Source organism: Arachis hypogaea, chromosome 3 (genome assembly GCF_003086295.3).
Source record: "Arachis hypogaea cultivar Tifrunner chromosome 3, arahy.Tifrunner.gnm2.J5K5, whole genome shotgun sequence".
Lineage (NCBI taxonomy): Eukaryota > Viridiplantae > Streptophyta > Magnoliopsida > Fabales > Fabaceae > Arachis > Arachis hypogaea.
In genome coordinates, this window is record NC_092038.1 from 28,669,713 (window position 1) to 28,682,459 (window position 12,747).

At 36.5% G+C, this 12,747-nt stretch overlaps 1 pseudogene; it reads right to left on the reverse strand.

The window, feature by feature from the left end:
- The window catches only part of LOC140183355 (uncharacterized), a 177,511-nt pseudogene that overhangs the window by 77,037 nt on the left and 87,727 nt on the right, over positions 1-12,747 (reverse strand).

Here is a 12,747-nt window from a genome sequence, read left to right on the forward strand (position 1 = left end):
TAAACGCCAGATTGCTGCATGTTTCTGGCGTTCAACGCCAGATCCATGCTCTGTTCTGGCATTGAACGCCAGTCAGATGCTCCTTACGGGCGTTTAAACGCCAATAAGCCCTTCCTCCAGGGTGTGCTGTTTCTTCTGCTGTTTTTTATTTTGTTTTTAATTTTTGTATTTGTTTTGTGACTCCACATGATCATGAACCTAAGAAAACATAAAAGAATAATAAAATTAGTTAAATAAAAATTTGGGTTGCCTCCCAATAAGCGCTTCTTTATTGTCTTTAGCTGGACTATTACTGAGCTTTAATCCAGTCTTAGTCTTGAGCATTCTTGCTCAACATTTCCTTCAAGATAATGCTTGACTCTTTGCCCATTAACAATGAACTTTTTGTCAGAGTCACTATCATGAAGCTCTGCAAACCATGGTGCTTCCTGAATGGCAAAAAGTTGCTCATCCGGAAAGGTTTCAGAGATCTCAGTAAGAGGGAGGGACGTCCCTTCTACTGGTTCTATTCAGGACAGGTGATCTGCTACTTGGTTCTCTGTCCCTTTTCTGTCTCTTATTTCTATATTAAACTCTTGCAGAAGCAACACCCATCTTATGAGCCTGGGTTTTGAATCCTGTTTTGTGAGTAGATATTTAAGAGTAGCATGGTCTATGTACATAATCACTTTTGATCCTACTAAATAGGATATGAACTTGTCAATGGCGTAAACCACTGCAAGTAATTCCTTTTCTGTGGTTGTGTAGTTCTTCTGCGCATCATTTAGAACACGGCTGGCATAATAAATGACGTGCAGAAGCTTGTCATGCCTCTGTCCCAACACTGCACCAATGGCATGATCACTGGCATCACACATTAATTCAAATGGTAATGTCCAGTCTGGTGCAGAGATGACTGATGCTGTGACCAGCTTAGCTTTCAGAGTCTCAAATGCATGCAGACACTCCTTATCAAAGATAAATGGCGTGTCAGCAGCTAGCAGATTACTCAGAGGTTTTGCAATTTTTGAAAAATCTTTTATAAACCTCCTATAGAATCCTGCATGCCCCAAAAAGCTTCTGATTGCTTTAACATTGGCAGGTGGTGGTAATTTTTCAATTACTTCTACCTTGGCTTGATCCACCTCTATTCCCTTGTTCAAAATTTTGTGCCCAAGGACAATTCCTTCAGTCACCATAAAATGACATTTCTCCAGTTTAAAACCAGGTTAGTCTCTTGGCATCTCTTTAGAACAAGTGCTAGATGGTCAAGACAGGAGCTGAATGAGCCTCCAAATACTGAAAAGTCATCCATGAAGACTTCCAGAAATTTTTCCACCATATCAGAGAAAATTGAGAGCATGCACCTTTGAAAGGTTGCAGGTGCATTGCACAGACCAAATGGTATCCTTCTGTATGCAAATACTCCAGATGCACATGTGAATGTTGTTTTCTCTTAATCCTGGGCATCTACTGCAATTTGATTATAACCTGAATATCCATCCAGGAAGCAGTAGTATTCATGACCTGCTAGTCTTTCTAGCATCTGGTCTATGAAGGGTAAAGGAAAATGATCCTTTCTGGTAGCTGTATTGAGCCTTCTATAATCAATACACATACGCCACCCTGTAACTGTTCTTGTAGGAACCAGTTCATTTTTTTCATTATGAACCACTGTCATGCCACCCTTCTTAGGGACGACTTGGACAGGGCTTACCCAGGGGCTATCAGAAATAGGATAAATAATCCCAGCCTCTAGTAATTTAGTGACCTCCTTTTGCACCACCTCCTTCATGGCTGGATTTAGCCGCCTCTGTGGTTGAACCACTGGCTTAGCGTCACCCTCCAATAGGATTTTGTGCATGCATCTGGCTAGGCTAATGCCCTTAAGATCACTGATGGACCACCCAAGGGCTGTCTTGTGTGTCTTTAGCACTTGAATTAGTGCTTCCTCTTCCTGTGGCTCTAAGGTAGAGCTTATGATCACAGGGAAGGTATCACCTTCTCCCAGAAATGCATATTTCAGGGATGGTGGTAATGGTTTGAGCTCGGATTTAGGAGGTTTCTCCTCTTCCTGAGGGATTTTCAGAGGTTCTATTATTCTCTCTGATTCCTCCAGATCAGGCTGAACATCTTTAAAGATATCCTCTAGCTCTGATTCGAGACTCTCAGTCATATTGACCTCTTTTACCAAAGAGTCAATAATATCAATGCTCATGCAGTCATTTGGGGTGTCTGGATGTTGCATAGCTTTGACAACATTCAACTTGAACTCATCCTCATTGACTCTCAGGGTTACTTTCCCTTTTTGAACGTCAATAAGGGTTCGGCCAGTTGCTAAGAAAGGTCTTCCTAGAATGAGAGTTGCACTCTTGTGCTCCTCCATTTCCAGCACCACAAAGTCAGTGGGAAAGGCAAATGGCCCAACCTTGACAATCATGTCTTCAATCATGCTTGATGGGTATTTAATGGAGCCATCAGCAAGTTGGAGACATATCCGGGTTGGTTTAACTTCATCAGTCAACCCAAGCTTTTTGATAGTAGATGCAGGTATTAGGTTGATACTTGTCCCAAGATCACATAGAGCTTGCTTGGTACAAGTACCCTCTAATGTGCATGGTATCATAAAGCTTTCGGGATCTTTAAGCTTCTCAGGTAAGCTTTTTCAGAATGACTGTACTGTATTCTTTAGTGAGGTAAACTTTTTCAGTTTCCCTCCAATCCTTCTTATGACTTAAGATCTCTTTCATGAACTTAGCATAAGAGGGTATTTGCTCAAGTGATTTTGCAAATGGAATTTTTATTTCAAGAGTCCTGAGATAGTCTGCAAAGCGGGCAAATTGCTTATCCTGTTCCGCTTGGTAGAGTTTCTGAGGATAAGGCATTTTGGCTTTGTATTCCTCAACCTTAGTTGCTGTAGGTTTATTGCCTGCAGATGTGGGTTGAGAAGCCTTTTTAGAGGGGTCGCTATCAGCACTTGTATGTGTCTGATCTCCCACTAGCGTTTGAATTCCAGGGGTGGAAGCTGGAGTGGCGTTAGATGCCAACTCCTCACCTGTTTCTGGCGTCTGAACGCCAGAACTATGCTTCCTTTGGGCGTTCAACACCAATTCCTTGCTTGTTTCTGGCGTTGAACGCCATGACTGAGCATGGTTTGGGCGTTCAACGCCAGCTTTCCACCCATTTTCTGGCGTTTGAGTGCCAGAATTATTCCTCTCTGGGCTCTTACTGACCTCAGATGGATTTTGGATAGTTTGCTCATTTCTTGGCTTCCTGCTACCTTGAAGTGAGGTATTTAATGTTTTTCCACTTCTTAATCGAACTGCTTGGCACTCTTCTGTTATTTGTTTTGATAACTGCTGTTCTGTTTGCTTTAACTGTACTTCCATATTCATATTAGCCATTCTTGTTTCTTGTAGTATCTCCTTGAATTCGGCTAGCTGTTTTGTTAGAAAATCCAGTTGCTGATTGAATTCAGTAACTTGTTCTGCAGGACTGAGTTTAGAAGTTACTATTTTAGTCTATTCTTTCAAGGAAGGTTCACTGCTCAGGTACAGATGTTGATTTTTGGCAACTGTATCAATGAGCTCTTGAGCTTCTTCTATTGTCTTTCTCATGTGTATAGATCCACCAGTTGAGTGGTCTAGAGAAATCTGAGCTCTCTTTGTAAGCCCATAATAGAAGATGTCTAACTGCACCCACTCTGAAAACATTTCAGAGGGGCATTTTCTTAGCATCTCTCTGTATCTCTCCCAGGCATCATAAAGGGATTCATTATCTCCTTGTTTAAAGCCTTGGATACTCAGCCTTAGCTGTGTCATCCGTTTTGGAGGAAAATAGTGATTCAAGAATTTTTCTGACAGCTGTTTCCATGTCTTTATGCTGTCCTTAGGTTGGTTATTTAACCACCTCTTAGCTTGGTCTTTTACAGCAAATGAAAACAGTAACAGTCTATAGACATCCTGATCTACTTCCTTATCATGTACTGTTTCAGCAATTTGTAAAATTGTGCCAGAAACTCTGTAGGTTCTTCCTGTGGAAGACCAGAATATTGGCAACTTTGCTGCACCATGATAATGAGCTGAGGATTCAACTTAAAACTATAACTCCGATGAAGGGTATACAGATACTACTCCCATATGAAGCAGTAGTGGGGTTAGCATATGACCCCAGAGTCCTTCTGGACTGTTCAATTCCACTTAAGTCCATGATGGAAAAAGGAAGATGATGTGGATTTATTTTATTTATTTTATAAAAAAATAATTTCCAAAATAACAAAATAAATTAAAATAAAGACTAAAATAATAAAAATAAAGAAATAAAAAAATAAAAATAAAGATAAAAAATTTAAAAGTATTTTTTTTTGAAAAATTTCGAAAAGTGAGGAGAGAGAAAGTGATTAGGATATTTTTGAAATTGAAATCTAAATTTTTTTTTGGAAAAATCTTAAAAGGATGAGATTTGAAAAATTTTGAAATTGAAATCTGAACTTTTATATAAAAAAATTCAAAAATATGGCTTAAAATTAGTTAGAAAATATATTTTTTTGAAATTTGAATTTTATTATGAAAGAGAAAAACACACAAAAGACACAAGACTTAAAATTTTTTAGATCTAATGCTCCTTGTTTTCGAAAATTTTGGAGGGAAAATACCAAGGAACACCAAACTTAAAAATTTTAAGATCAAAACACAAGGAAGACTCAAGAACACCTTGAAGATTTACAAGAACACTAAGAACAAAAGAAAGAACACCAAACTTAAAATTTTTAGAAAATCACAATAATATTTTCGAAAATTAAAGAAAGATTAACAAGAAAACACCAAACTTAAAGTTTGGCACAAGATTTAATCAAAGAAAAATTATTTTTGAAAAAAGTTTTAAAAGGAAGATACCCAATTGCCAAGAACATAAGCCAACACTCTAGCCAACTGAGCTATAAATGTGATGAGCGGATAATTTATACGCTTTTTGGCATTATTTTTAGGTAGTTTTTAGTATGATCTAGTTACTTTTAGGGATGTTTTTATTAGTTTTTATGCTAAATTCACATTTCTGGACTTTACTATGAGTTTGTGTGTTTTTCTGTAATTTCAAGTAACTTCTGGCTGAAATTGAGGGACCTGAGCAAAACTCTGATAAGAAGGCTGACAAAGGACTGCTGATGTTGTTGGATTCTGACCTCCTTGCACTCGAAATAGATTTTCTGGAGCTACAAAACTCCAAATAGCGTGCTCTCAACGGCGTTAGAAAGTAGACATCTAGAGCTTTCCAGCAATATATAATAGTCTATACTTTATTCGAGATTAGATGACGTAAATTGGCGCTCAAGGCCAGTTCCATGCTGCATTCTAGAGTCAAACGCCAGAAACACGTCACGAACCAGAGTTGAACGTTCAAAACACGTTACAACTTGGCGTTCAACTCCAAGATAAGCCTCAGCTCGTGGATAGATCAAGCTCAGCCCAAACATACACCAAGTGGGCCCCGAAAGTGGATTTATGCATCAATTACTTACTTCTGTAAACCCTAGTAGCTAGTCTAGTATAAATAGGACTTTTTACTATCATATTAGACATCCTGGATCCTGGATTGTATTTTTGATCCGGTGATCATGTTTTGGGGGCTGGCCTCTCGGCCATGCCTGGACCTTCATCACTTATGTATTTTCAACGGTGGAGTTTCTACACACCATAGATTAAGGGTGTGGAGCTCTGCTGTACCTCGAGTTTTAATGCAAGTACTTCTATTTTTTATTCAATTCGACTTATTCTTGTTCTAAGATATTCGTTGCACTTCAACTTGATGAATGTGATGATCCGTGACACTCATCATCATTCTCACCTATGAATGCGCGTAACTGACAACCACTTCCGTTCTACCTTAGACTGGGCGCATATCTCTTTGATTCCTTAATCAGAATCTTCGTGGTATAAGCTAGAATTGATGGCGGCATTCATGGGAATCCAGAAATTCTAACCTTGTCTGTGGTATTCCGAGTAGGATTCCGGGATTGAATGACTGTAACAAGCTTCAAACTCGCGATTGCTGGGCGTGATGACAAACGCAAAAGAATCAAGGGATTCTATTCCAACATGATCGAGAACCGACAGATGATTAGCCGTGCTGTGACAAAGCATTTGGACCATTTTCACTGAGAGGATGGGATGTAGACATTGACAACGGTGATGCCCTATATACAGCTTGCCATAGAAAGGATTAAGAAGGATTGGATGAAAGCAGTAGGAAAGCAGAGATTCAACAGGGACAAGCACCTCCATACACTTGTCTGAAATTCTCACCAATGATTTACATAAGTATTTCTATCTTTATTTTCTGTTTATTTATTATTATTATTATTCAAAAACTCCATAACCTTTTATTATCCGCCTAACTGAGATTTACAAGATGACTATAGCTTGCTTCATACCAACAATCTCCGTGGGATCGACCCTTACTCACGTAAGGTATTACTTGGACGACCCAGTGCACTTACTGGTTAGTTGTGCGGAGTTTTGACAAAGTGTGATTCACGTTTGAGAGCGCTACCAAGTTTTTGGGGCCATTGTTGATGATCACAATTTCGTGCACCAAGTTTTTGGCGCCGTTGCCGGGGATTGTTCAAGTATGGACAACTGACGGCTCATCTTGTTGCTCAGATTGGGTAATTTTATTTTATTTTATTTTGTTTTATTGTTCTTAAATTTCGAAAAAAAAATTATATTACTTATCCTGTTCTTCAGAATTTTTAAGAATGAATTCTAGAGTTTCATGAAGCATGTTGAAGCCTGGCTGGCTGTAAAGCCATGTCTAAATTCTTTTGGACTGAGGCTTCAAAACCATCTTCATAGAGGCAAGTTAATTGGAATATTAGCTGTATGCTAAAGCTTGGCTGGCTATTGGCCATGTCTAGTGTTTTGGACCGGAGCTTTCACATAAAGCTTGGCTGGCTATTAAGCCATGTCTAATTCCTAGACCGGAGCTTTAGACAAACATTGCATGATTCCTGAAATTCATTTTAAAAACTTAGAATTTCTTATTTTATTTTTCCTATATGTTTTCGAAAAAATATAAAAATAAAATACAAAAAAATTAGAAAATCATAAAAATAAAAAATATTTTGTGTTTCTTGTTAGAGTCTTGTGTCAAGTTTTAAGTTTGGTGTCAATTGCATATTCATCATGCATTTTTCAAAAATTGCATTCATGCATTGCATTCATCATGATCTTCAAGTTGTTCTTGATGAACTTTCTTGTTTGATCTTCATATTTTCTTGTTTTGTGTTGTATGGTGTTTTTCATGTGCATTTTTGCATTCATAGTATCTAAACATGAAAGATTTCTAAGTTTGGTGTCTTGCATATTTTCTTTACATTGAAAATTTTTCAAAAATATGTTCTTGATGTTCATCATGATCTTCAAAGTGTTCTTGGTGTTCATCTTGACATTCATAGTGTTCTTGCATGCATCATGTGTTTTGATCCAAAATTTTCATGCATTGAGTATTTTTAGTATTTTTCTCTCTCATTATAAAAAAATTCAAAAATAAATAAATAAATAAATAAATAAGCAAATATCTTATCTTTTTAAAATCTTTTTCAAAAATCATACCTTTTCCATTTTTTTTATCATATTCGAAAATTTCAAAAATCTTTTTCAAAATATTTTCAAAATCTTTTTCTTATCTTTACATCATATTTTCGAAAATATCATCAACAATTAATGTTTTGATTCAAAAATTTCAAGTTTGTTACTTTCTTGTTAAGAAAGATTCAAACTTTAAGTTCTAGAATCATATCTTGTGATTTCTTGTGAGTCAAGTCATTAATTGTGATTTTAAAATTCAAATCTTTTTCAAAATTAATTTCAATAATATCTTTTTAAAACCGTATCTTTTAAAATCATATCTTTTCAAAAATATCTTTTCAATCTTATCTTTTCAAAATCATATCTTTTTAAAATCATATCTTTTTAATCATATCTTTTCATATCATATCTTTTTCAAACTTTAATTTCAAAAATCTTTTCTAACTTCTTATCTTTTCAAAATTAATTTTCAAATTTTTTTCAACTAACTAATTGATTTATTTGTTTGTTTTATCTTTTATCTTTTTCAAAACCACCTAACTAATTTTCTCTCTCTAATTTTCGAAAATTACCTTCCTCTTTTTCAAAATTCTTCTAATTAACTAATTATTTCAAATTTTAATTTTAATTTTATTTCATTTTAATTTTCGAAAATTACTATCTCTTTTTCAAAATTTATTTTTCAAATTTCTATCCCTCTCACCTCTTTCTATTTATTTTATTTATTTACTAACACTTCTCTTCATCCTAAAATTCGAACCCTCCCTCTCTCTGAGTTTGAATTTTCCTCTTCTCCTTCCTCTTCTTCTTCTTTTCTACTCACATAAAGGAACCTCTATATCTGGACAAAGAGGATCCCTATTATTATTTTTTATTCCCTTCTTTTTTATATGAGCAGGAGCAAGGACAAGAACATTCTTATTGAAGCAGATCCTGAACCTGAAAGGACTCTAAAGAGGAAGTCAAGAGAAACTAAAATTCAACAATTCAGAGAAAACTTTACAGAAATTTTCGAAAAAGAAGAGGAAATGGCAGCCGAAAATAATAACAATGCAAGGAGGATGCTTGGTGATTATACTACACCTAAGGCCAGAGAAACCTCAAAAGAAAAAAAAGAGAAAAGGGAAGACAAAAAGCTTCCACCTCCAAGTCATGGGAGATGGAGAGATTCATCTCAAGGGTCCATAGCTCAGTAGAAGAGCATTTGACTGCACATCAAGAGAACATGAGAAATTCCCTCATCAAAAAATTCCTGAGATACCTCAGGGGATACATTTTCCTCCATATAATTATTAGAAGCACCAAAATCACTAGGGAGGAGCAACAAAGATAAGGAAGAGACATAGAAGAGCTCAAGGACATCAATGGTCCTTTAAGAAGGCGCCACCCTCACTAAGGTGGACTCATTCCTTGTTCTTAATTTTTTTTCTGCTTTTCATTTTTTTATGTTATATGTTTATCTATGTTTGTGTCTTTATTACATGATCATTAGTATTTAGTAACTATGTCTTAAAGCTATGAATAATTCCATGAATCCTTCACCTTTCTTAAATGAAAAATGTTTCTAATTCAAAAGAACAAGAAGTACATGAGTTTTGAAATTATCCTTGAATTTAGTTTAATTATATTGATGTGGTGACAATACTTTTTGTTTTCTGAATGAATGCTTGAACAGTGCATACTTTTGATCTTGTTGTGTATGAACGCTAAAATTGTTGGCTTTTGAAAGAATGATGAACAAAGAGAAATGTTATTGACAATCTGAAAAATCATGAGATTAATTCTTGAAGCAAGAAAAAGCAGTGAAAAAGCAAAAGCTTGAAAAAAAAATAAAAGTGGCGATAAAAAAATAGAAAGGAAAAGAAAAGCAAGCAGAAAAAGCCAATAGCCCTTAAAACCAAAAGGCAAGGGTAAAAAGGATCCAAGGCTTTGAGCATCAATGGATAGGAGGGCCCAAGGAAATAAAATCCAGGCCTAAGCGGCTAATTCAAGCTGTCCCTAACCATGTGCTTGTGGCATGTAGGTCCAAGTGAAAAGCTTGAGACTGAGTGGTTAAAGTCGTGATCCAAAGTAAAAAGAGTGTGCTTAAGAGCTCTGGACACCTCTAACTGGGGACTCTAGCAAAGCTGAGTCACAATCTGAAAAGGTTCACACAGTCATGTGTCTGTGGCATTTATGTATCCGGTAGTAATACTGGAAAACAAGGTGCTTAGGGCCACAGCCAAGACTCAAAAGTAGCTGTGTTCAAGAATCAACAAAATTAACTAGGAGAATCAATAACACTACCTAATATTCTAAGTTCCTATAGAAGCCAATCATTCTAAACTTCAAAGGATAAAGTGAGATGCCAAAATTGTTCAGAAGCAAAAAGCTACAAGTCCCGCTCATCTAATTAGAACTAATATTCATTGATATTCTGAAATTTATAGTATGTTCTCTTCTTTTTATCCTATTTGATTTTTAGTTGCTTGGGGACAAGCAACAATTTAAGTTTGGTGTTGTGATGAGCGGATAATTTATACGCTTTTTAGCATTGTTTTTAGGTAGTTTTTAGTATGATCTAGTTACTTTTAGGGATATTTTTATTAGTTTTTATGCTAAATTCACATTTCTGGACTTTACTATGAGTTTGTGTGTTTTTCTGTGATTTCAGGTAACTTATGGGTGAAATTGAGGGACCTGAGCAAAACTCTGATAAGAAGGCTGACAAAGGACTGCTGATGTTGTTGGATTCTGACCTCCTTGCACTCGAAATAAATTTTCTGGAGCTACAGAACTTCAAATGGCGCGCTCTCAACGGCGTTGGAAATTAGACATCCAGAGCTTTCCAGAAATATATAATAGTCCATACTTTATTCGAGATTAGATGATGTAAACTAGCGCTCAACACCAGTTCCATGCTGCATTCTTGAGTCAAACGCCAGAAACACGTCACGAACCAGAGTTGAACGCCCAAAACACGTTACAACTTGGCGTTCAACTCCAAGATAAGCCTCAGCTCGTGGATAGATCAAGCTCAGCCTAAACATACACCAAGTGGGCCCCGGAAGTGGATTTATACATCAATTACTTACTTCTGTAAACCCTAGTAGCTAGTCTAGTATAAATAGGACTTTTTACTATCATATTAGACATCCTGGATCCTGGATTGTATTTTTGATCCGGTGATCACGTTTTGGGGGCTGGCCTCTCGGCCATGCCTGAACCTTCATCACTTATGTATTTTCAATGGTGGAGTTTCTACACACCATAGATTAAGGGTGTGGAGCTCTGCTGTACCTCGAGTTTTAATGCAAGTACTTCTATTTTTTATTCAATTCAACTTATTCTTGTTCTAAGATATTCGTTGCACTTCAACTTGATGAATGTGATGATCCGTGACACTCATCATCATTCTCACCTATGAACGCGCGTGACTGACAACCACTTCCGTTCTACCTTAGACCGGGCGCATATCTCTTGGATTCCTTAATCAGAATCTTCGTGGTATAAGATAGAATTGATGGCGGCATTCATGGGAATCCGGAAAGTCTAACCTTGTCTGTGGTATTCCGAGTAGGATTCCAGGATTGAATGACTGTGACAAGCTTCAAACTCGCGATTGCTGGGCGTGATGACAAACGCAAAAGAATCAAGGGATTCTATTCCAACATGATCGAGAACCGACATATGATTAGCCGTGCTGTGACAGAGCATTTGGACCATTTTCACTGAGAGGATGGGATGTAGCCATTGACAATGGTGATGCCCTACATACAGCTTGCCATAGAAAGGATTAAGAAGGATTGGATGAAAGCAGTAGGAAAGCAGAGATTCAACAGGGACAAGCACCTCCATACACTTGTCTGAAATTCTCACCAATGATTTACATAAGTATTTCTATCTTTATTTTCTGTTTTTTTATTATTATTATTCGAAAACTCCATAACCTTTTATTATCTGCCTAACTGAGATTTACAAGATGACCATAGCTTGCTTCATACCAACAATCTCCGTGGGATCGACCCTTACTCACGTAAGGTATTACTTGGATGACCCAGTGCACTTGCTGGTTAGTTGTGCGGAGTTGTGACAAAGTGTGATTCACGTTTGAGAGCGCTACCAAGTTTTTGGGGCCATTGTTGATGATCACAATTTCGTGCACCAAAATGTAACGTGTTTTAATATTGTATATAAAAAATATATTTTTTGAAAACTAATATTTTGAAAAAGCACAAGGAAAACTCGAAAAATACACAAAATAGGAAAAATCAAAGATCAAACAAGAATATTTGACAAGAACAATTTGAAGATCAAGGAAAAATAAAGAACTCAAATTCGAAAATTTAAAGGAAAATAAGAAATATGCAATTGACACCAAATTTAAAGTATAAAACTAAACTCACATAAAAATTAAAAATTAATAAGAAAAAATAATATTTTTGAAAAAAATTTTGAAAAGAAAATAAAGGACTCGGATTTAATGACTCTATAGAAACAAAAATAAATTATTCCTAATCTAAGCAACAAAATAAACCTTTAGTTGTTCAAACTCGAACAATTCCCGGCAACGGCGCCAAAAACTTGGTGCACGAAATTGCAATCACACCTTTGCAATCCGCACAACTAATAACCAGCAAGTGCACTGTGTCGTCCAAGTAATACCTTACGTGAGTAAGGGTCGAATCCCACGGAAATTGTTGGCTTGAAGCAAGCTATGGTTATCTTATTAATCTTAGTCAGGATGCCAATAAGGTTCTTTGAATTTAATTGTAAAAAGTGAAAGTGTTTGGAATAAGTAATTGTTATTCAATAATGGAGAATATGTTGGAGTTTTGGAGATGCTTTGTCTTCTAAATTCCTGTAACATAATGCTTTCTCACTTTCATAAATGCAAGGCTCCTTCCATGGCAAGCTGTATGCAAGGTGTCATCGTTGTCAATGGCTACCTCCCATCCTCTCAGTGAAAATGGTCCAAATGCTCTGTCACAACACGGCTAATCATCTGTTGATTCTCGATCATGTCGGAATAGGATCCATTGATCCTTTTGCGTCTGTCACTACGCCCAACACTCGCGAGTTTGAAGCTCGTCACAGTCATCCAATCCCAGAATCCTACTCGGAATACCACAGACAAGGTTTAGACTTTTCGGATCCTCATGAATGCCGCCAACAATTCTAGCTTATACCACGAAGATTCTGA